Genomic DNA, 22,051 nt, shown 5'->3' on the forward strand with positions numbered 1-22,051 from the left:
CTGCTTGTCATTTAATAAATGGTACACTGCTTGTCATCATTTAATTAATGGAACAATGCTTGTCATCATTTAATTAATGGTACACTGCTTGTGATCATTTAATTAATGGTACACTGCTTGTCATTTAATTAATGGCACACTGCATGTCATCATTTAATTAATGGTACACTGCTTGTCATCATTTAATTAATGGAACACTGCTTGTCATCATTTAATTAATGGTACACTGCTTGTGATCATTTAATTAATGGAACACTGCTTGTCAGTTAATTAATGGTACACTGCTTGTCGTCATTTAATTAATGGTACACTGCTTGTCATCATTTAATTAATGGTACACTGTGTCATTTAATTAATGGTACAATGTGTCAATTAATGGTACACTGCTTGTCATCATTTAATTAATGGTACACTGTGTCATTTAATTAATGGTACAATGTGTCATTTAATTAATGCTACAATGAGTCATTTAATTAATGGTACAATGTGTCATTTAATTAATGGTACACTGTGTCATTTAATTAATGGTACACTGCTTGTCATTTAATAAATGGTACACTGCTTGTGATCATTTAATTAATGGAACACTGCTTGTCATCATTTAATTAATGGAACACTGCTTGTCATCATTTAATTAATGGAACACTGCATGTCATCATTTAATTAATGGTATACTGCTTGTCGTCATTTAATTAATGGTACACTGCTTGTCATCATTTAATTAATGGTACACTGCTTGTTGTCATTTAATTAATGGCACACTGCTTGTCATCATTTAATTAATGGTACACTGCTTGTCATTTAATTAATGGCACACTGCATGTCATCATTTAATTAATGGTACACTTCTTCTCATTTAATTAATGCAACACTCCATGTCATCATTTAATTAATGGTACACTGTGTCATTTAATTAATGGTACAATGTGTCATTTAATTAATGGTACACTGCTTGTCATTTAATTAATGGCACTCTGCTTGTCATCATTTAATTAATGGTACACTGCTTGTCGTCATTTAATTAATGGCACACTGCATGTCCTCATTTAATTAATGGCACACTGCATGTCATCATTTAATTAATGGTACACTGCTTGTAATTTAATTAATGGTACACTGCTTGTCATTTGATTAATGGTACACTGCTTGTCATTTAATTAATGTTACACTGCTTGTCATTTAATTAATGTTACACTGCTTGTCATAATTTAATTAATGGAACACTGCTTGTCGTCATTTAATTAATGGCACACTGCTTGTCATCATTTAATTAATGGTACACTGCTTGTCGTCCTTTAATTAATGGCACACTGCTTGTCATCATTTAATTAATGGTACACTGCTTGTCATTTAATTAATGGAACACTGCATGTCATCATTTAATTAATGGTATACTGCTTGTCGTCATTTAATTAATGGTACACTGCTTGTCATCATTTAATTAATGGTACACTGCTTGTCGTCATTTAATTAATGGCACACTGCTTGTCATCATTTAATTAATGGTACACTGATTGTCGTCATTTAATTAATGGCACACTGCATGTCATCATTTAATTAATGGTGCACTGCTTGTCATTTAATTAATGGAACACTGCATGTCATCATTTAATTAATGGTACACTGTGTCATTCAATTAATGGTACAATGTGTCATTTAATTAATGGTACACTGCTTGTCATCATTTAATTAATGGTACACTGCTTGTCATCATTTAATTAATGGCACACTGCATGTCATCATTTAATTAATGGTACACTGCTTGTAATTTAATTAATGGAACACTGCTTGTCGTCATTTAATTAATGGCACACTGCTTGTCATCATTTAATTAATGGTACACTGCTTGTCATCATTTAATTAATGGCACACTGCTTGTCATCATTTAATTAATGGTACAATGTGTCATTTAATTAATGGTACACTGCTTGTCATCATTTAATTAATGGTACACTGTGTCATTTAATTAATGGTACAATGTGTCATTTAATTAATGGTACACTGTGTCATTTAATTAATGGTAAACTGCTTGTCATTTAATAAATGGTACACTGCTTGTGATCATTTAATTAATGGAACACTGCTTGTCATCATTTAATTAATGGAACACTTGTTGTCATCATTTAATTATTGGTACAATGTGTCATTTAATTAATGATACACTGCTTGTCATTTAATTAATGGTACACTGTGTCATTTAATTAATGGCACACTGCTTGTCATCATTTAATTAATGGTACAATGTGTCATTTAATTAATGGTACAATGTGTCATTTAATTATTGGTACAATGTGTCATTTAATTAATGGTACACTGTGTCATTTAATTAATGGTACACTGCTTGTCGTCATTTAATTAATGGTACAATGTGTCATTTAATTAATGGTACAATGTGTCATTTAATTAATGGTATACTGCTTGTCGTCATTTAATTAATGGTACACTGTGTCATTTAATTAATGGTACACTGCTTGTAATTTAGTTAATGGTACAATGTGTCATTTAATTATTGGTACAATGTGTCATTTAATTAATGGTACACTGTGTCATTTAGTTAATGGTACACTGCTTGTGATCATTTAATTAATGGTACACTGCATTTAATTTAATTAATGGTGCAATGTGTCATTTAATTAATGGTACACTGCTTGTCATTTAATTAATGGCACACTGCTTGTCATCATTTAATTAATGGTACTCTGTGTCATTTAATTAAAGGTACACTGCTTGTCATAATTTAATTAGTGGTGCAATGTGTCATTTAATTAATGGCACACTGCTTGTCATCATTTAATTAATGGTACAATGTGTCATTTAATTAATGGCACACTGCTTGTCATCATTTAATTAATGGTACAATGTGTCATTTAATTAATGGCACACTGCTTGTCATAATTTAATTAGTGGTGCAATGTGTCATTTAATGGTACACTGCTTGTCATCATTTAATTAATGGTACAATGTGTCATTTAATTAATGGAACACTGCTTGTCATAATTTAATTAGTGGTGCAATGTGTCATTTAATTAATGGTACACTGCTTGTCATCCTTTAATTAATGGCACACTGTTTGTCATCATTTAATTAATGGTACAATGTGTCATTTAATTAATGGCACACTGCTTGTCATCATTTAATTAATGGTACAATGTGTCATTTAATTAATGGTGCACTGCTTGTCATAATTTAATTAGTGGTGCAATGTGTCATTTAATTAATGGCACACTGCTTGTCGTCATTTAATTAATGGTACAATGTGTCATTTAATTAATGGTGCACTGCTTGTCATAATTTAATTAGTGGTGCAATGTGTCATTTAATTAATGGTACACTGCTTGTCATTTAATTAATGGTGCAATGTGTCATTTAATTAATAGTACAGTGCTTGTCATTTAATTTGTTACACTGTGTCATTTAATTAATGGAACACTGCTTGTCATCATTTAATTAATGGCACACTGTGTCATTTAATTAATGGTACACTGCTTGTCATCATTTAATTAATGGAACACTGTGTCATTTAATTAATGGCACACTGCTTGTCATCATTTAATTAATGGTACAATGTGTCATTCAATTATTGGTACAATGTGTCATTTAATTAATGGTACAATGTGTCATTTAATTAATGGTACACTGTTTGTCATCATTTAATTAATGGCACATGGCTTGTCATTTAATGGTACACTGCTTGTCATTTAAATAATGGTATGATGTGTCATTTAATTAATGGTACACTGCTTGTAATTTAATTAATTGTACACTGTGTCATTTAATTAATGGTACACTGCTTGTCATCATTTAATTAATGGTACACTGTGTCATTTAATTAATGGTACACTGCTCGTCATCATTTAATTAATGGTACACTGTGTCATTTAATTAATGGTACACTGCTTGTAATTTAATTAATGGTACACTGTGTCATTTAATTAATGGTACACTGCTTGTCATCATTTAGTTAATGGTACACTGCTTGTTACTGCATTTTCCCTCTGTGGCATGGAAACTCTTTGCATAGTTACATCTTCTTATTGTATTGTGATGCGATGTATGCTTTGTAAAAATCCTATCTCTCTTATTTTGTCTACACTGCACTTATTGAGAGGCATCTGATTGTGCTCATGAGAATGAACATGAAACAATTTGTATCACTTAAGTGAGTTTTATCAAACTGCCCATCAGTTCTGCTAGCTTGTCATGCATGGGCATAGAAATCTGTATGGGTTGTTATATCTTGAGATACTTTCTTTTCATATGAAAAAAGGTTGCTGTCTTGCCAGCATTGTTTTCATTTAATTGGGTCAGCCATACTGGCTTTGTGGAGTCAGGCTTCATCTAAGTAATTTAGTTACAATCAGATAATTTAGCTGGAGACCTCTGAATAGCACTGCATCTGGCATGAGGATGAATGTGAGATTGTGTGTTCTTGCCTGACATATTACCATTAAAGTATTGATTTATTTATTTATCATTCATTTGTTTACTATATTAATAACAAATGTGATATGCAGTATTGCTGCCTGAATGCACATGAGATTACTTGTAGCTAGTGCTGATATGCTGTTTACAATAGTTTTCACAGAACCACAATTATTATGATAATTTTAGCAGTAATGCTGCACTTAGCTTAACCTCCTCCCCTAGCTTAACCTCTTCCCCTGCATCTACCATGTCCTATTACTAAACCACATTCAATATCACCTATTTCTCTGAATTCACCACATCTCACTGCCATGGTGCACTTATCTCTCCCTCATTGTCTGTATCCAATCTGTCCCTCTAACAGTGTATATGTTCAGCTCATCCTCTGTGACCACCATATCCCACTGTCATGCTGCACTCAGCTCAGCCTCATCCTCTGCAGCCACCATGTCCCTCTGTCATGGTGCATTCAGATCAGCATCATCATCTGCAGCTATGATGTCCCACTGTTGCGGTGCACCTAGCACATCTTCATTGTCTGCAGTTACCATGTTCCAATTTCATGGTACACTCACCTCATTCTTATCTGCAGCCACCATGTCCCACTGTCATGGTGCACTCAGATCAGCATCATCATCTGCAGCTATGATGTCCCACTGTTGTGGTGCACCTAGCTCATCTTCATTGTCTGAAGCCACCATGTCCCACTGTCATAGTGCACTCAGCTCATCCTCATCCTCTGCAGCTATGAGGTCCCACTGTCATGGTGCCCTCAGCTCATCATCATCTGCAGCCACTATGCCCCACTGTCATGGTTCACCCAGCTCATCCTCATCATCTGCAGCTATGAGGTCCCACTGTTGTGGTGCACTCAGCTCATCATCATCTGCAGCCACCATGTCCCACTGTCATGGTGCATTCAGCTCAGCCTCATCCTCTGCAGTCACCATGTCCCACTGTCATGGTGCACTCAGCTCATCCTCATAATCTGCAGCTACGATGTCCCACTGTTGAGGTGCACCCAGTTCATCCTCATCATCTGCAGCTACAATGTCACTGCCGTGGTGCACTCAGCTCGTCTTCATTGATTGCAGCTACTATGTTCCAATTTTGTGGGGCACTCAGCTCATCTTCATCATCTGTAGCCACAACGTCCCACTGTCATGATACACTCAGCTCATCTTCATTATCTGGAGCCATGTCTCACTGTCATAGTGCACTCAGCTCACCCTCATCATCTGTAGCCGCCATGTCCCACTCTCGAGGTACACTCAGCTCATCTTCCTCAATTGCAGCCACCATGTCCCACTGTTGTGGTCCACTCAGCTCTTCCTCATCATCTGAAGCTATGATGTCCCACTGTTGTGGTGTACCCAGCTCATCTTCATCATCTGCAGCTACGATGTCCTACAGTTGTGGTGCGCCCAGCTCATCTTCATCATCTGTAGCCATCATGTCCCACTTTCGAAGTGCACTCAGCTCATCTTTATCATCTGCAGCGACCATGTCCCACTGTCATGGTGCACGCAGCTCCTCCTCATCCTCTACATCTACCGTATATAATTTTCATGGTACACTTGGGTCTTGCTCATCCTCATCATTCACTAATTCTGCTGTACTTGTTCCTTCCTCACCCTCTACACCTACAGAATCGTTATGATTTGGTTCTTCCTCATTTTCTTCATCCACAATGTGCAGCTGCTCCTCCTCTCAATCTGTGACCCCCTGTTACCATGGTACATTCATTCCCACATCATGTTGTACATATACCACATCATACTGCATTCTGTTCCTAAATGTCTGCACATACTTTACATCTCCTCCTCTACATCTGCTACCCCCTGTTACCATGGTACAGTCATTCCCACATCATGTTGTACATATACCACATCATACTGCATTCTGTTCCTAAATGTCTGCACATACTTTACATCTCATCCTCTCCATCTGCCACCCCCTGTTACCATGGTACAGTCATTCCCACATCATGTTGTACATATACCACATCATACGGCATTATGTTCCTAAATGTCTACACATACTTTACATCTCTTCCTCTTCATCTGCGACCCCCTGTTACCATGGTACAGTCATACCCACATCATGTTGTACATATACCACATCATACTGCATTCTGTTCCTAAATGTCTGCACATACTTTACATCTCCTCCTCTACATCTGCCACCCCCTGCTACCATGGCACATTCATTCCCACATCATGTTGTACATATACCACAACACACTGCATTCTGTTCCTAAATGTCTGCACATACTTTACATCTCCTCCTCTACATCTGCCACCCCTTGTTACCATGGTACAGTCAGTCCCACATCATGTTGTACATATACCACATCATACTGCATTCTGTTCCTAAATGTCTGCACATACTTTACATCTCCTCCTCTTCATCTGCGACCCCCTGTTACCATGGTACAGTCATACCCACATCATGTTGTACATATACCACATCATACTGCATTCTGTTCCTAAATTTCTGCACATACTTTATATCTCCTCCTCTACATCTGCCACCCCCTGTTACCATGGCACATTCATTCCCACATCATGTTGTACATATACCACATCATACTGCATTCTCTTCCTAAATGTCTGCACATACTTTACATCTCCTCCTCTCCATCTGCGACCCCCTGTTACCATGGTACATTCATTCCACATCATGTTGTACATATACCACATCATACTGCATTCTGTTCCTAAATGTCTGCACATACTTTACATCTCCTCCTCTCCATCTGCCACCCTCTGTTACCATGGTACAGTCATTCCCACATCATGTTGTACATATACCACACCATACTGCATTCTGTTCCTAAATGTCTGCACATACTTTACATCTCCTCCTCTCCATCTGCCACCCCCTGTTACCATGGTACATTCATTCCCACATCATGTTGTACATATACCACATTATACTTCATTCTGTTCCTAAATGTCTACACATACTTTTCATCTCCGCCTCTCCATCTGCCACCCCCTGTTACCATGGTACAGTCATTCCCACATCATGTTGTACATATACCACATCATACTGCATTCTGTTCCTAAATGTCTGCACATACTTTACTTCTCCTCCTCTACATCTGCCACCCCCTGTTACCATGGTACAGTCATTTCCACATCATGCTGTACATATACCACATCATACTGCATTCTGTTCCTAAATGTCTGCACATACTTTACATCTCCACCTGCTACCCCCTGTTACCATGGTACATTCATTCCCACATCATGTTGTACATATACCACATCACAATGCATTCTGTTCCTAAATGTCTGCACATACTTTACATCTCTGCCTCTCCATCTGCGACCCCATGTTTCCATGGTACATTCATTCCCACATAATTTTGTACATATACCACATCATACTGCATTCTGTTCCTAAATGTCTGCACATACTTTACATCTCCGCCTCTCCATCTGCCACCCCCTGTTACCATGGTACATTCATTCCCACATCATGTTGTACATATACCACATCATACTGCATTCTGTTCCTAAATGTCTGCACATACTTTACATCTCCGCCTGTCCATCTGCTACCCCCTGTTACCATGGTACATTCATTCCCACATCATTTTGTATATATACCACATCATACTGCATTCTGTTCCTAAATGTCTGCACATACTTTACATCTCCGCCTCTCCATCTGCCACCCCTTGTTACCATGGTACATTCATTCCCACATCATGTTGTACATATACCACATCATACTGCATTCTGTTCCTAAGTGTCTGCACATAATTTACATCTCCACCTCTCCATCTGCTACTCCCTGTTACCATGGTACATTCATTCCCACATCATGTTGTACATAGCACATCATACTGCATTCTGTTCATAAATGTCTGCACATACTTTACATCTCCGCCTCTACATCTGCGACCCCCTGTTACCATGGTACATTCATTCCCACATCATGTTGTACATATGCCACATCATACTGTCCTAAATGTCTGCAGTCATCACTACTGCTCATTCTCTGTAATCATCGTGCCCTGTTGTCACAGGGCACTAAGGTCCTTATTCTCTGCACCCACTGTGTCCTTATTTGTCTTTTTCACTTTGACATCCCTTTCATGATCAACAGCAACATGTATAATATTCAGCACATCAGCGTATACTACTGACCCCCACAATGTTGTACCATAGCACACCATTAGTCATGTCTCTTGTCTAATGTACCATGTAATTTATAGGCAGAATGCCACATTCCCTGCCATGAATATTATTGTAGCCTATTTATTTAATAACTGGCATAACTACAGTGTGGATAATGTGCCACAGTTTACTATGCCTACTTTACTTTGTTATGCTATGTGTACATCGTTTTGTTATGCCCTGCCAGTACCCAGGATGTTGTGTCCACTGCAGTGGTATAGATACTGTGTGTACATTTTTAGGTCCATGGGTTCATAGGTAAGTACTAGGTTAGCTGTCCTTGCAGGCCATTTTAAGCCTAGCCAGTTTCCCTTTTTGGCCTTGAATTAACCTACTCGGTTTGGTTATAGATTGGCTTTACCCATTCCATTTTTAATAATTATATGCTACCCCCCTAATGAGACTAACTGGAATCATACCATAGATGTTTTGAGGGGTGCATACATGGGATAAAGCATTTAAGTGCTGCCTCTGATCATTAGTAGTATGGGGGCAATTCTGGGGTAAATTTGCAGAGTAACATCAGCACTTGAACATTGTGCTAAATTTCCATTATGGTAACCTGTTTATGTCCAGATATTGTTAATCAGCCAAAGAAATCAAAATTACAAAACTTCAGAATGCTAGAGAGAGAAAAAATATGACAAATCTCAGAGAAGAAAAATGTTTAAGCTTGACTGTCTATGACTGACCTGTATGTAAAACAAAATAGTAAAAACAACTATGAAAAATCCTTAAGTGCAAAAAGAATAATATAGTGTATATACAACATTGTTTTAGATAAAGCATTGTCAGTAAGATGGGATATATCTAACATATGCCCCCATTTATTTTCCTGCTAGGTTAAACATGCAGTAAAGAGTTTCTACTAAAACAGCTATTGAAATAGGGTACCTTAAGACAAAGACATACCAAAAACTAGAGCCATACCAGTTTAAGTAGTGGTATTGTGATGCTCGTCATACTGGTAAATGCATATATCGCCCTTCCTTTGGCAGAGGGTGACCACCTATCCCTCTTACTGCAGGGCACGCCCTACTCGGACAGTTGTGTCCTGCAAAAAAACATGAAAAATAGTGCATGCCCTGAGATTCTATAACAAAAATATTTTGTACATTTTATTTACTTACATTAAACAATCATTTTGTGTCTAAAATATCCAAAGATTATATGAAAGTGCATAAACAAACTGATCTCTACAAGTATGAGCTTTTACTTTGGCAAAAAACTTGAGCACAGAGACTTTTGACCTGCTCATAGGTATAGTTTGTCCTGCAAAATCTCACATTCTAGAAACAATGTTCCACTTTGAACAATTAAAAAGATGGGAGTCCTGGGTAAAACTTAAACATTGTGGAAGCAGGACAATGTCAGTGAAAGTATATGTCAGTAGGCACATTGAGTACAGAAATATAAAGAGGCATTCCTGAATAAACTAATACTGATTATCTGAAAGAAACCTGTAGCACCAGAAGTTACAACCTCATATATATTTATATCTTGATCCTAAAGCTTAAATGTCAAAACTCCAGTAAGTGTACCTCTTGCTAAAGTAGAAACAAACACACAACTTTCAGCTGAAAAAGGAAAAAAAAAATGTCCTTCTGCTTATGAAAATGATAGTCTTGCACGTTGTGTGCACATCTAATGGCTGGCATTCCTATTCCTTCCCCTAGCAGTAATGTCACTACAGGTTATACAATCTATTCATAAATTGTACATTACCAGGAAATCAGTGTGTGTGTGTGTGTGTGTGTGTGTAGATATATATATATATATATATATATATATATATATATATATATATATATATATTTGTGTGTGTGTGTGTGTATGTCTGTGTACAGATCCCCGACTGCACTTTCCACCGAAGCAGAAATCACCGAGCATACTTTAACGAAAGTGCTGTTCACCGAAGCAGCAATTTCGGATAAGTATGCTTGTTCTGCCAGTCGTACTACACTGTGGATAAGGGATAATTCCCTTTTCACTACTGTAGTGCGACCTCAGAGTGGGAATATAAAAGTAGGGGGGTGTGGGGAGCACAGGGGGGCTTGCCCCCCTGCATAGAAGTAGGTTTCATGTTGTTTTTTTTTTTTTGAACATACTTTACCGTAAGTGCTTTTTCAGTGAAAGTGCTTTCAGTAAAGTATGTTCGGTGATAATGGATTTGCACTTTTGATCTTTCGATCAAAAGTCCTAGATCCATGTTCCACTGATAATTATGCATCAAGGCCTGGGGAACACATACATAGCATGCACATAACTGAAGGGACTGACGTTAGGGTTCATTCATGATTGTGAGACAGAGTTGTAAAACTATTCAGATGTTGATCTGAAATGCTGCCTTCTTCCTTGTAACTCTGCTATCCATGCAGCTTATCAAAGGCCTAGCTGTTGTCCTTAGAATTATCAGAAAGTTTGTGGGATAACATCTCTGTTTGTTTACTTCCTTCATTGGACCACTAATACTTGTCAGAGCTCTCCAAGTCCACTTAAAACAGATTACTTTAAGCTTTGCTGTGGCCAACTATTCTTCTTGGAAAAAGACATCTCTCTCTCTTGTGTTATGTTCACTCTTCAAGGCCAGATCCTTGTTGCTCACAGTTAGGTTCCCTGTTCTGTAAGTCATTCTGAACTGGCTTTTGATTTGGCCCTGAATCTCTGCTTCCTGAATCAAGTTCCTTTGGCTGGCACATTGCTTCTGACAGTCACATACATTTGAAGTTTTAGTCTTCCTTTTGGTATGTTCTCTGGTATGCAGAATTTAGGATGTTGCCTTCTTTTGGTAGCTCTGCATAATATCTACTTCAATAAATAAATATCTTCTAAGCCTTCTGAAGAGATGATGGAACTTATGCATATCTAGAAGAGTGTTCGGGTCAAGGTAAGGGGTTATAGTTGTCAGTAGCATAGTATGTTGTATCCTGCTTGGGAAGATCAGAAGACTTTGTGCTTGCATCGCCAGACCAGATGCTAGAGTTATATGTCAGCACTGCTACTGTAGTGCAGTACAAGGGATAAGGGCTGTGGAGAGAGATACTCCTGAGATCTCATTCTTTGTATGATATGTTAAATCACATTCTCTGCTGCAGCAGATGAGCTAGCCCAAATGGGCATTAAAGTTCCCAATACACTTAAAAAAACAGGTATACTTTGTTTTAATTATCAACAGGAAATTTATTGCATTGTATATAACTGTGAAGTCTGGTAGAGAAGGATAAAGGCTGCCAGCCTAGCCAGATAGAATTGTGCAGATAAATGTGAAATACATGCTTGTTTCTTAAATGAAAGAAAAATACCGTAAAATGTTGAACTTCAAGATTGTAGCAACAATCCCAGGTCCAACTCTAAACAAGTCACAAGTGGTGTCCCACAAGGCTCGGTTCTGGGACCTCTACTGTTTGGCATATATTTCTCAGAAGTACAGTCAAACACAGGAGGACTATGGCTAACAAAGTTCGCCGATGACTGCAAACTGGGAGCCATAATTGACTCACCGGCTGTCATGGACATCCTTCAAAAAGGCTTTACTGAGACAGACACCTGGTGTCAAAGTCATGGCCTCAAGCTAAATGCCAAAAAATGCATAGTCATCCCATTTGGGAAAAACAAAACACCCATGAATTCCCACATAGGCAGCAGCCCCCTTAATACAGAAGAGGTAATAAGTGATCTGGAGACCCAGGTAGATAGTAATCTCTCCTTTGACAATCATATTGCCAAAGTAGTTAGGAAATCCTTCTATGTGGCCCATCTAATTACTAAGGAGTTTGCATCAAGAAATAAAGAGGTTATAGTGCCCCACTACTCGTCACTCATCAGACCCATCATAGAGTACAGTGCCCCATTTGGGATGTACCTCACAAGACACTTCCAACAGCTGGAAAGACCACAAAAGCACCTCACCAAGAGGATTACTGGCCTCAAACATATGTCCTATGCAGCCCGACTGAAAAAACTCCAGCTGTACTCAGTGGCATATCGCTTACTCAGAGGTGATGTCTGCCTGACTTACAAAGCCATGTCCAACTCAGAATTGATGGACATGCTCCACTTAAAGAAATCCAAGTCACTGTGAGCCACGTGGTCTAGTGAGCTAAACCTCACCACAACAATAAATCGAATATGCTGGAGGAATAGATTCCTGTCACAGAGACTCCCCATGCTTTGGAACAAAATTCGTAACTACATTAGGCAGAGCCCCTCACTAACACTCTTCAAGAGAAGCCTTGACGAATGGATGGGTAACAGAAAATACACCCCTGGGATCACTTCATTGGCTCTGCTTGACAGAGGCTCAGTTAATTAATCAATGGGGCGGTGAAAGCCGACACACTCTGGTTAAGCTTAAAAATGCCCTCAGACAGATAGTCTAGAACCTACCTATGAACATTGCCATCTGCTGTAAGGAAAACTAAGTCAAGCATTTTAAATCTTTCTTTTGAAGTTAAAATTATTTCAAATCTGTCCTTTGATCTAGATAGTGGTACTAAAGAGGCTAGCTGAACACATTCTTTCTATTGTTTTAACTTATAAAAATGTGTAGAGACAGGCAACCTAATGTCCAGATAGTCAATACTAACCACAGGAAACAAAATCCAAGTTTCTTCTTTAACGTAAAAGTATTTTATTTTTCAAAAAGACAACGTTTTCGCCGTGACCCCTGTCACAGCTTCCTCAGAAGAAGACAAATAAAACAGCTAAACTAGTCTATTCAAATACTCAGTTAACAGGAAGTGACAAATAATTGCACATGCTGCACTAATTTATCTTAATTAAAATTAAAAATTAGTAACTAAAATCATGAATAGTACTAAAAAACTCCATTGAGTTACCAATAAATATTGTGTAATGAAAAACCTCATAAAAATATTCTTAACTAATACATTTGTATTATTTACATTGTAAATATTATGCAATATGCCCACAAAATATGTGTATATAGGCATTACCTAAAATAGCTCTTTAGCTTAAGGACACATGAGATATTACAATTCTCATTGAGACCATCTAGCCTAAATGCATCTAAATTCAACTGCCATGAAAGTTCGACACACTCAAGAACTGTCTGAAAAGGGCCTCCCCTATCAGTTAAAGGTACTTGGTCAATACCCATAAAACTAAAGGAGTGGTCAGGGTTACTACTGACATGTTTTGCCAAGGCATTTTCTAAAAGAGGTTTTTTTATAGCATAAAGATGCTGATATACTCTCTCTTTTAGTTCGCGATTGGTTTTTCCTATATAAAAGGAAGGGCAGGAATTACACAAAGCGATGTAAACTACTGACTTTGATTCACAAGTGATCCTCTGCTTAATGTTATACCTTTTGTTCCTAACTATAAAGGAATTTCCAGTTCTCATCACTTTACACATGTTGCAGCATCCACATTTAAATGAACCACTAGGTCTTATATAACCATAAGTGTTAGAAGTATGCTGTAAAAGTTCTTTCAAGTTATTACTTCTCCTATAAATTACATAGGGGCGCTGACCTAACTTGTCAATCAAATTAACTGAATTAATAACTAGTGGCCAGTTTTTTAAAATAATGGCCCAAATTCCTGTTGAATTCAAATTAAATTGAGTTATAAAACTTAAAGAAAAATTTCTCTGCTGATTTAATAAGGAATTTTGGTGTACTAGTTCATTGTCAGTAATAGACCTACCTACATTAGATTGGTCAAGTAGTGATTTATACAACCCTTTTATTCTTTTAGTGTCAACTTCATTAATAAGCCCTTCTAAAAGAGAGACAGGGTATCCACGGTTTAAAAACATTCCTTTCAAAACTGGCACTCAGCTTTGAAATCCCTGTAAGTACTGCACATCCTGCCTGCACGTACCAGTTGGCCTTTAACAATAGATTTTTTCTGCCTAGGCGGATGTAAGCTTGTGTAGTGCAGGAAGGAGTTGCAGTACGTCTGTTTTCTAAAAATGCCAGACAAATAAATCTCTTCTTCTGTTTCCTTAGTTAGTCTCACATCAAGGTAATCTGTTTCTACTGTTGAAAACCTATAAGTGAATTTTAACCATTGTGTAGAATTATTCAAAAAGTCTACAAAAAGTTTTGCTTCAACTTCATTCCCCTTAAAAAGGATAAATATGTCGTCCAAAAACCTAGTGTAATATTTTATCTTTTGCATTACAGTTTCGTTAGATAATATATAGAGGTTTTCCCAAAAGGCTACAAACAAGTTAGCCACACTGGCTCCGCAAGGGGAGCCCATGGCTATTCCACATTTTTGTAAATAAAATTTGTGTTCAAAAACGAAAAAGTTTGATGACAACACTATACTCAACAGTTCTGTTACAACATCCATCTCCACTTGTGGTGCATTTAAATCTTTGAGAAGCAGTTGAATCCATTCAACTGCCTCATTGTGAGGATGGATGTGTATAAATCAATGACATCTACAGTCAAAAGTTACACTCAGAGTCAAACTTAATACTGTTGATGTCACGTAAGAAAGACCAGGAGTCTTTACAAATAGTAGGTATTTTCTTTACATATTTTGATAAGATACTGTCTATCAATTTTGAACAAGGGTAGGTCATAGAAGACCTACCATCTATTAATGCCCTCATGGGGGGGTTTTTTTGGTCTTTATGTATCTTGGGTATTCCGAACATTACAGGCAACTTTGGCTGAATAATGTCAATATAATTATATGTCTCCAAGTCAATTTTGCCTGCTAAGAAAAGGTCACGAAAATACCCACGGATACGGCCTTGAACTACATTAATCTCATTAAGGGAAGAAGGAACATAGGCATCAGATAGTAACACTTGCATCATTTTTTCTTTGTATTGGACATTGTCAAATACTACCAAGCCCCCTCCTTTGTCAGGTTTCAAAAACCTGACAGTTAAGGAACCCAGGTTTTTTAACCATTCACGTTGTGCAAATGAAATATTCATCTCATTCAAAGTGTTACTTGTTTTTTGTGTAGAGAAAAGGTGTCTTATATCTAATTCGCACATTTGTTCAAATAATAGTAGGTTTTGCTGTGTAGGAGGGTTAAAAACGCTAGTCAGTTTCAATTTGTCATTCACATTTGTTGTTGAAATATAATTTTAAATTTAACTTGCGAATGTAACATTTCAAATCAATCAAAACTTTAGCTAAACTCCCATAGGTACTTGGTATAAAAGTGTAACCCAGAGCTAACAGTTCAACTAGATCAGAGTCTAGTTCCAATGATGAAAAGTTGTAGATAGTAAAATCTTTCCTTCTATTGGTGTATATAACAGGCCCTTGCAAAAAGTCCCTCGGACCTGTGGGAGAAACATTGTCTGTTAACGTTTCCTCCAATACACATTCCCCCCTTGTTTCTTCTGTTGGTTCCCTAAAAAAACTTTGTCCTTAGGGAGCTCTAAAGGAACCTGCTTATTCTGGTCAGTTCTCACTGGTCCTCTTTGGTTCCTATAATTGTAATTAACAGCAGTGGACCCTTTTAACCTATTACTTCTTCTAACTTCCTGTCTAGGTGTAGTGGTAAGGTGTTCTCCATTTTCACCTTCCACACAAATTAGTTCAACATTAACAGAAGTAGAAGTACCATTTACATCAAAAGTATTAGACCCTGAACTTGGAATGTTTAAATGGGGATAAACTTGGTTAGAAAAGTAAGCTGTACTGTCCCTTACTAACTTCTTATTTTTGTTAATTTTTAATTTGAGTAACAATGCATCAATGCTAGAAAAAATACGATCATAGTCGTATTTGAATTGTAAAAAAGAAATGTTAGTTTTAATTTCTTCGTCCAAAACATTCACTTCAGAAATAAGAGACAAAATGTGCATATCATAATATTTAACTATGACATTTAACAATTGTAACCCCTGTTCCTGAAATAAGCACTTCAATTCTGAAAAGTACGCTTGGTCTAATAATAGTCCAGAAGGAGTAAAGTTGTTCCTAAGGCCTTTTGGAACCAACTTTTCATTTAAACATTGCCTGAAATAAGCAGCTTCCATCTGCAGTTTTTTTAGTTTAAGCAACTTAGTGTCAAGTACCTTTAAACGGTCACTAATCCAGTTGTTGTCATTTTCTTGAACAGGAAAAGAACTGTCAGTTGTCCCAGAATTAGCGCCTGACAAAAACGAAAACGGATTTTCTTTGTTAATCCAGTCGTTCAAAGTTCGGCGTTCCTCTACTGGCTCCGTACTATGCCCCTCATTTGAGCTAGATGCAGGTGGTGTAATTGGGTTAGAATTGGTTACTGCAGCATAACTAGTAGAAGGGCTCCGAAAGATGCATGGAGTTGAAGGGAACAAATCCTTTTCTCTACTCGTAGAAGCAGCAGCATTTTGAACAACAGAACTTCCTGCCTGTTGTTTATTCAATCGAGGAGGCTATCCTCTAAGCTGTTGAGCTGCAGGAAGTGACGTAACGGACCCTTCCGAGTCAGAAACTGGAACAACATTCCGGTTTACAATAATTTCTGACTTATCTTTTCTGTTAACAGTTGGAAGTTGCTCTAAGACATCCATACGAACATGTAAAGCTTCCAATTTTTGTGAAATGGAAGCCAATAAAGAAAATAAATCTGCTTCACTTGAATTTTCATGAATAGCTGTTAAACAAAGGTTAGGACTAGCAGGACTGACAGGAGTGCCTGAATCCATGGCAATCAACAAACAGTCAAAAAACGAGCAAACAAACTTGTAAAAATGTGTAGAGACAGGCAACCTAATGTCCAGATAGTCAATACTAACCACAGGAAACAAAATCCAAGTTTCTTCTTTAACGTAAAAGTATTTTATTTTCAAAAGACAACGTTTTCGTGACCCTGTCACAGCTTCCTCAGAAGAAGACAAATAAAACAGCTAAACTAGTCTGTTCAAATACTCAGTTAACAGGAAGTGACAAATAATTGCACATGCTGCACTAATTTATCTTAATTAAAATTAAAAATTAGTAACTAAAATCATGAATAGTACTAAAAAACTCCATTGAGTTACCAATAAATATTGTGTAATGAAAAACCTCATAAAAATATTCTTAACTAATACATTTGTATTATTTACATTGTAAATATTATGCAGTATGCCCACAAAGTATGTGTATAAAGGCATTACCTAAAATAGCTCTTTAGCTTAAGGACACATGAGATATTACAATTCTCATTGAGACCATCTAACCTAAATGCATCTAAATTCAACTGCCATGAAAGTTCGACACACTCAAGAACTGTCTGAAAAGGGCCTCCCCTATCAGTTAAAGGTACTTGGTCAATACCCATAAAACTAAAGGAGTGATCAGGATTACTACTGACATGTTTTGCCAGGGCATTTTCTAAAAGAGGTTTTTTTATAGCATAAAGATGCTGATATACTCTCTCTTTTAGTTTGCGATTGGTTTTTCCTATATAAAAGGAAGGGCAGGAATTACACAAAGCGATGTAAACTACTGACTTTGATTCACAAGTGATCCTCTGCTTAATGTTATACCTTTTGTTCCTAACTATAAAGGAATTTCCAGTTCTCATCACTTTACACATGTTGCAGCATCCACATTTAAATGAACCACTAGGTCTTATATAACCATAAGTGTTAGAAGTATGCTGTAAAAGTTCTTTCAAGTTATTACTTCTCCTATAAATTACATAGGGGCGCTGACCTAACTTGTCAATCAAATTAACTGAATTAATAACTAATGGCCAGTTTTTTAAAATAATGGCCCAAATTCCTGTTGAATTCAAATTAAATTGAGTTATAAAACTTAAAGAAAAATTTCTCTGCTGATTTAATAAGGAATTTTGGTGTACTAGTTCATTGTCAGTAATAGACCTACCTACATTAGATTGGTCAAGTAGTGGTTTATACAACCCTTTTATTCTTTTAGTGTCAACTTCATTAATAAGCCCTTCTAAAAGAGAGACAGGGTATCCACGGTTTAAAAACATTCCTTTCAAAAACTGGCACTCAGCTTTGAAATCCCTGTAAGTACTGCACATCCTGCCTGCACATACCAGTTGGCCTTTAACAATAGATTTTTTCTGCCTAGGCGGATGTAAGCTTGTGTAGTGCAGGAAGGAGTTGCAGTACGTCTGTTTTCTAAAAATGCCAGACAAATAAATCTCTTCTTCTGTTTCCTTAGTTAGTCTCACATCAAGGTAATCTGTTTCTACTGTTGAAAACCTATAAGTGAATTTTAACCATTGTGTAGAATTATTCAAAAAGTCTACAAAAAGTTTTGCTTCAACTTCATTCCCCTTAAAAAGGATAAATATGTCGTCCAAAAACCTAGTGTAATATTTTATCTTTTGCATTACAGTTTCGTTAGAAAATATATAGAGGTTTTCCCAAAAGGCTACAAACAAGTTGTGAATGACAAATTGAAACTGACTAGCGTTTTTAACCCTCCTACACAGCAAAACCTACTATTATTTGAACAAATGTGCGAATTAGATATAAGACACCTTTTCTCTACACAAAAAACAAGTAACACTTTGAATGAGATGAATATTTCATTTGCACAACGTGAATGGTTAAAAAACCTGGGTTCCTTAACTGTCAGGTTTTTGAAACCTGACAAAGGAGGGGGCTTGGTAGTATTTGACAATGTCCAATACAAAGACAAAATGATGCAAGTGTTACTATCTGATGCCTATGTTCCTTCTTCCCTTAATGAGATTAATGTAGTTCAAGGCCGTATCCGTGGGTATTTTCGTGACCTTTTCTTAGCAGGCAAAATTGACTTGGAGACATATAATTATATTGACATTATTCAGCCAAAGTTGCCTGTAATGTTCGTAATACCCAAGATACATAAAGACCAAAAAAAACCCCCCATGAGGGCATTAATAGATGGTAGGTCTTCTATGACCTACCCTTGTTCAAAATTGATAGACAGTATCTTATCAAAATATGTAAAGAAAATACCTACTATTTGTAAAGACTCCTGGTCTTTCTTACGTGACATCAACAGTATTAAGTTTGACTCTGAGTGTAACTTTTTGACTGTAGATGTCATTGATTTATACACATCCATCCCTCACAATAAGGCAGTTGAATGGATTCAACTGCTTCTCAAAGATTTAAATGCACCACAAGTGGAGATGGATGTTGTAACAGAACTGTTGAGTATAGTGTTGTCATCAAACTTTTTCGTTTTTGAACACAAATTTTATTTACAAAAATGTGGAATAGCCATGGGCTCCCCTTGCGGAGCCAGTGTGGCTAACTTGTTTGTAGCCTTTTGGGAAAACCTCTATATATTATCTAACGAAACTGTAATGCAAAAGATAAAATATTACACTAGGTTTTTGGACTACATATTTATCCTTTTTAAGGGGAATGAAGTTGAAGCAAAACTTTTTGTAGACTTTTTGAATAATTCTACACAATGGTTAAAATTCACTTATAGGTTTTCAACAGTAGAAACAGATTACCTTGATGTGAGACTAACTAAGGAAACAGAAGAAGAGATTTATTTGTCTGGCATTTTTAGAAAACAGACGTACTGCAACTCCTTCCTGCACTACACAAGCTTACATCCGCCTAGGCAGAAAAAATCTATTGTTAAAGGCCAACTGGTACGTGCAGGCAGGATGTGCAGTACTTACAGGGATTTCAAAGCTGAGTGCCAGTTTTTGAAAGGAATGTTTTTAAATCGTGGATACCCTGTCTCTCTTTTAGAAGGGCTTATTAATGAAGTTGACACTAAAAGAATAAAAGGGTTGTATAAACCACTACTTGACCAATCTAATGTAGGTAGGTCTATTACTGACAATGAACTAGTACACCAAAATTCCTTATTAAATCAGCAGAGAAATTTTTCTTTAAGTTTTATAACTCAATTTAATTTGAATTCAACAGGAATTTGGGCCATTATTTTAAAAAACTGGCCACTAGTTATTAATTCAGTTAATTTGATTGACAAGTTAGGTCAGCGCCCCTATGTAATTTATAGGAGAAGTAATAACTTGAAAGAACTTTTACAGCATACTTCTAACACTTATGGTTATATAAGACCTAGTGGTTCATTTAAATGTGGATGCTGCAACATGTGTAAAGTGATGAGAACTGGAAATTCCTTTATAGTTAGGAACAAAAGGTATAACATTAAGCAGAGGATCACTTGTGAATCAAAGTCAGTAGTTTACATCGCTTTGTGTAATTCCTGCCCTTCCTTTTATATAGGAAAAACCAATCGCAAACTAAAAGAGAGAGTATATCAGCATCTTTATGCTATAAAAAAACCTCTTTTAGAAAATGCCTTGGCAAAACATGTCAGTAGTAACCCTGACCACTCCTTTAGTTTTATGGGTATTGACCAAGTACCTTTAACTGATAGGGGAGGCCCTTTTCAGACAGTTCTTGAGTGTGTCGAACTTTCATGGCAGTTGAATTTAGATGCATTTAGGCTAGATGGTCTCAATGAGAATTGTAATATCTCATGTGTCCTTAAGCTAAAGAGCTATTTTAGGTAATGCCTATATACACATATTTTGTGGGCATACTGCATAATATTTACAATGTAAATAATACAAATGTATTAGTTAAGAACATTTTTTATGAGGTATTTCATTATATAATATTTATTGGTAACTCAATGGAGATTTTAGTATTATTCATGATTTTAATTACTAATTTTTAATTTTAATTAAGACAAATTAGTGCAGGATGTACAATTACTTGTCACTTCCTGTTAACTGAGTATTTGAACAGACTAGTTTAGCTGTTTTACTTTGTCTTCTTCTGAGGAAGCTGTGACAGGGGTCACGGCGAAAACGTTGTCTTTTTGAAAAATAAAATACTTTTACGTTAAAGAAGAAACTTGGATTTTGTTTCCTGTGGTTAGTATTGACTATCTGGACATTAGGTTGCCTGTCTCTACACATTTTTACAAGTTTGTTTGCTCGTTTTTTGACTGTTTATTGTTTTAACTTAAGGAATAATTACTAGCGTTTACATGTGGAATGTCCTTTATTGCTCTAACTGTAAAAGAATGCAAATGCAGTTTCTGTGTGACCTGGGAACCAGGAAGGTGTAAAAGATGATGTAATATTTAGCAGAACTGCAGTTTCAATTTAAACAGTGAGAACCAGAAATTATTAAGCATTTTTGTCTTGATATCCAACTTATCAGCACTCTGCCTGTGTCTTAAGTAAGTTATCTTGGAAGTGTGTTTTCTTGTAGAAATAGCTAGGACTATAAAGATTAGACTAAGTGTTTTTCTGTTATGTCAGAACTGTACTACTGAATTTTTACGTTTCTGTATGATCTCTGAACTCTTGAATAGCACTGTGGTGTAGTAGTATTGCCTTGTGGTTTTAGTATTTATTATTAAATATTTTTAAACCCTTTTCAACTGTGGCTGGTTTATGTAGAGATAAATTAATCTCCAGAGTACATTGCATACTTATAAGTGATCCTGTACTAAACCCTTCCAATAATCCTTGATTTCTTAGTTGCACTACTATTG

The sequence above is a fragment of the Protopterus annectens genome, chromosome 9.part0 (assembly GCF_019279795.1).
Source record: "Protopterus annectens isolate FY-2018-M chromosome 9.part0, PAN1.0, whole genome shotgun sequence".
Lineage (NCBI taxonomy): Eukaryota > Metazoa > Chordata > Ceratodontiformes > Protopteridae > Protopterus > Protopterus annectens.